At 55.7% G+C, this 3,766-nt stretch overlaps 1 non-coding gene across 1 annotated transcript in view; it reads left to right on the forward strand.

Annotated features, from left to right (window-relative positions):
- Nucleotides 1-2,173: 2,173 nt before the first annotated feature.
- The window catches only part of LOC124585895, a 1,910-nt gene continuing 317 nt past the window's right edge, over nucleotides 2,174-3,766 (forward strand). The window contains exon 1 of the ribosomal RNA XR_006974919.1: nucleotides 2,174-3,766. This exon is cut by the window's right edge and continues 317 nt beyond it. This is a non-coding gene — a ribosomal RNA (small subunit ribosomal RNA).

The following is a 3,766-nucleotide window of genomic DNA, read 5'->3' on the forward strand; positions in this document are numbered from 1 at the left end:
ATTGCGCCTTAACGTAACCTATATTGCGCCGTAACGTAACCTATATTGCGCCGTAACGTAACCCACATTGCCCCTTAACGTAACCCACATTGCCCCTTAACGTAACCCACATTGCCCCTTAACGTAACCCAACACACGTTGGGCCTTAACCCAACACACGTTGGGCCTTAACCCAACACACGTTGGGCCTTAACCCAACACACGTTGGGCCTTAACCCAACACACGTTGGGCCTTAACCCAACACACGTTGGGCCTTAACCCAACACACGTTGGGCCTTAACCCAACACACGTTGGGCCTTAACCCAACACACGTTGGGCCTTAACCCAACACACGTTGGGCCTTAACCCAACACACGTTGGGCCTTAACCCAACACACGTTGGGCCTTAACCCAACACACGTTGGGCCTTAACCCAACACACGTTGGGCCTTAACCCAACACACGTTGGGCCTTAACCTGCTCTGTAATTGTCATACGACGCGTTAAATTAGTGTAGTGTTGCCTAACTGCAACCCCCGCAATATAGTTTGCTACTCGCACTGCCCGGTCCCCAGTGTATCGCTTCATGTTAAACACCTTGCAGCTATACACTGTAATGTGGATGGCAGCAGGACGTACATGCTCAATGCCCTTTGCAGTTGTTCATTGGCATTTGCAGTTGTTCATTGGCATTCGCATGTGCGAAGCACTTAGCCTACGCTGTGGTACGGCCTGTGTCAACTGTCCGCTGATGTTGTACGTCCAAATCACACACTGTACTGCACATTGGTCCTCATGTACTGAATGATACATCGTGGTACATGTGACCGTACAACGACTGCGCCAACAACGGCGAACCATGCGGTCCAAATGTTGTGCACTCAGCTACGTGTCGTCTCCCTATAAGAGCTGGATTGCAGTGTGGTATGCCCTGGATGGCGATCAGCATGAGCCGTCTGTTGATGTAGTGGCGCGTGTTGTCAGACGTAGTCGTCTCTTCTCACACACCGTGATAGCATGGTGCACTGCGTTCCACATCTGCGACATGCGACAGAGGCCGGTTGACAGTCGTTCGCGCAATGGACATCGCATACGTACGGGGGCCACCTTCCACGTGTTCGCGAAGCGTGCACATGTTGTTGCGTGTATGTGGGCAGACATAGTGTGTCGTGACACCTGACACAGGCATGCAACAATCGTTGAATTTGCAAATGGCGATGGACGCCTACGTTTGCTGGTGACGTTATGCAAATGAACAACTGGTAAACCGTTGTGGTGCGGTTGTTCTCGCTAGAGGTGAATCAGTGATGGCGACGATCGGTTGAGCTACCAACCGGTTGTTCCAGCGATACCCACCATGCCCACGAACGTGAATGGCATCTGGGTGTGAAGCGATACGCGGCGGTGGCTGGGTGGGACCGTCCCCGGCCGGTGAGGGGGGGCCTCCCGGCGTGCTGGCCGCGCGGTGCGTGGGCGCACGCGCTACAGCCGGCTGGTGGGGGCGGCCAGTGGCAGGCGCGCCGGCCGACGGAGGCGGCAGGCGGCGCAGCTGCGCGCCGGCGCACCCTGCACGCGGCGCCGTGCGGCCAAAGTAGGTCCTCGCGGGCCCGGTGCGAAGCGCGGTGGACATCTGCAGTGTGCTGGTCCGATTGAGGACTGTGTGCGCTGAGGATGCGCCGCCGCCCGGCGCTCGGCGCCGCGACGCCGTCTGCTGCTCGGTCGCCTCTGCGGTTCTCGCAGGTGGTTTGTATCGCAGCTGTGCGGACGTGTTGGCGCGTGCGCTGTGCTGGGAGAGTTCGCTTCGGCACCCAAGTGGGGCTTTTGTCCTTCTGTGGCGCTGGCGTTGGAGCTGCCGGTCACCGTAGGTGGCGCGTGTTGTCTCCCGCCGGCAATGCCACGACAGCACGCTCCCGGGCCTCTGTCGGCAGCGGCAAGCTCAGTTGGGAGCACGGGTGGTCGCACCTAAAGCGTCTACTCGCCAAACTCCGGGCGATTGCGCCTCTCTCGAACCCGACCAAGTACTTAGGACGGCGCTGCGCGCCGCCGGGACCTGAGAGGGTTTCGAGGTGTATTGTGCAGGGGAGCTCAGCCTCCTCCTGTTTGCAGAATAATTGAGCGGACGCTTGCGTGTTCGCGCGGGCCCCCGGGACACACTCCCGGGCGGCCGGCTGCTCAGCTCTAGTTGACGCAGCTCCCTGGTTGATCCTGCCAGTAGTCATATGCTTGTCTCAAAGATTAAGCCATGCATGTCTCAGTACAAGCCGCATTAAGGTGAAACCGCGAATGGCTCATTAAATCAGTTATGGTTCCTTAGATCGTACCCACGTTACTTGGATAACTGTGGTAATTCTAGAGCTAATACATGCAAACAGAGTCCCGACCAGAGATGGAAGGGACGCTTTTATTAGATCAAAACCAATCGGTCGGCTCGTCCGGTCCGTTTGCCTTGGTGACTCTGAATAACTTTGGGCTGATCGCACGGTCCTCGTACCGGCGACGCATCTTTCAAATGTCTGCCTTATCAACTGTCGATGGTAGGTTCTGCGCCTACCATGGTTGTAACGGGTAACGGGGAATCAGGGTTCGATTCCGGAGAGGGAGCCTGAGAAACGGCTACCACATCCAAGGAAGGCAGCAGGCGCGCAAATTACCCACTCCCGGCACGGGGAGGTAGTGACGAAAAATAACGATACGGGACTCATCCGAGGCCCCGTAATCGGAATGAGTACACTTTAAATCCTTTAACGAGTATCTATTGGAGGGCAAGTCTGGTGCCAGCAGCCGCGGTAATTCCAGCTCCAATAGCGTATATTAAAGTTGTTGCGGTTAAAAAGCTCGTAGTTGGATTTGTGTCCCACGCTGTTGGTTCACCGCCCGTCGGTGTTTAACTGGCATGTATCGTGGGACGTCCTGCCGGTGGGGCGAGCCGAAGGCGTGCGACGCGCCTCGTGCGTGCTCGTGCGTCCCGAGGCGGACCCCGTTGCAATCCTACCAGGGTGCTCTTGAGTGAGTGTCTCGGTGGGCCGGCACGTTTACTTTGAACAAATTAGAGTGCTTAAAGCAGGCAAGCCCGCCTGAATACTGTGTGCATGGAATAATGGAATAGGACCTCGGTTCTATTTTGTTGGTTTTCGGAACCCGAGGTAATGATTAATAGGGACAGGCGGGGGCATTCGTATTGCGACGTTAGAGGTGAAATTCTTGGATCGTCGCAAGACGAACAGAAGCGAAAGCATTTGCCAAGTATGTTTTCATTAATCAAGAACGAAAGTTAGAGGTTCGAAGGCGATCAGATACCGCCCTAGTTCTAACCATAAACGATGCCAGCCAGCGATCCGCCGCAGTTCCTCCGATGACTCGGCGGGCAGCCTCCGGGAAACCAAAGCTTTTGGGTTCCGGGGGAAGTATGGTTGCAAAGCTGAAACTTAAAGGAATTGACGGAAGGGCACCACCAGGAGTGGAGCCTGCGGCTTAATTTGACTCAACACGGGAAACCTCACCAGGCCCGGACACCGGAAGGATTGACAGATTGATAGCTCTTTCTTGATTCGGTGGGTGGTGGTGCATGGCCGTTCTTAGTTGGTGGAGCGATTTGTCTGGTTAATTCCGATAACGAACGAGACTCTAGCCTGCTAACTAGTCGCGTGACATCCTTCGTGCTGTCAGCGATTACTTTTCTTCTTAGAGGGACAGGCGGCTTCTAGCCGCACGAGATTGAGCAATAACAGGTCTGTGATGCCCTTAGATGTTCTGGGCCGCACGCGCGCTACACTGAAGGAATCAGC

Source organism: Schistocerca americana, unplaced genomic scaffold (assembly GCF_021461395.2).
Source record: "Schistocerca americana isolate TAMUIC-IGC-003095 unplaced genomic scaffold, iqSchAmer2.1 HiC_scaffold_513, whole genome shotgun sequence".
In the NCBI taxonomy this organism is placed as follows: Eukaryota; Metazoa; Arthropoda; class Insecta; order Orthoptera; family Acrididae; genus Schistocerca; species Schistocerca americana.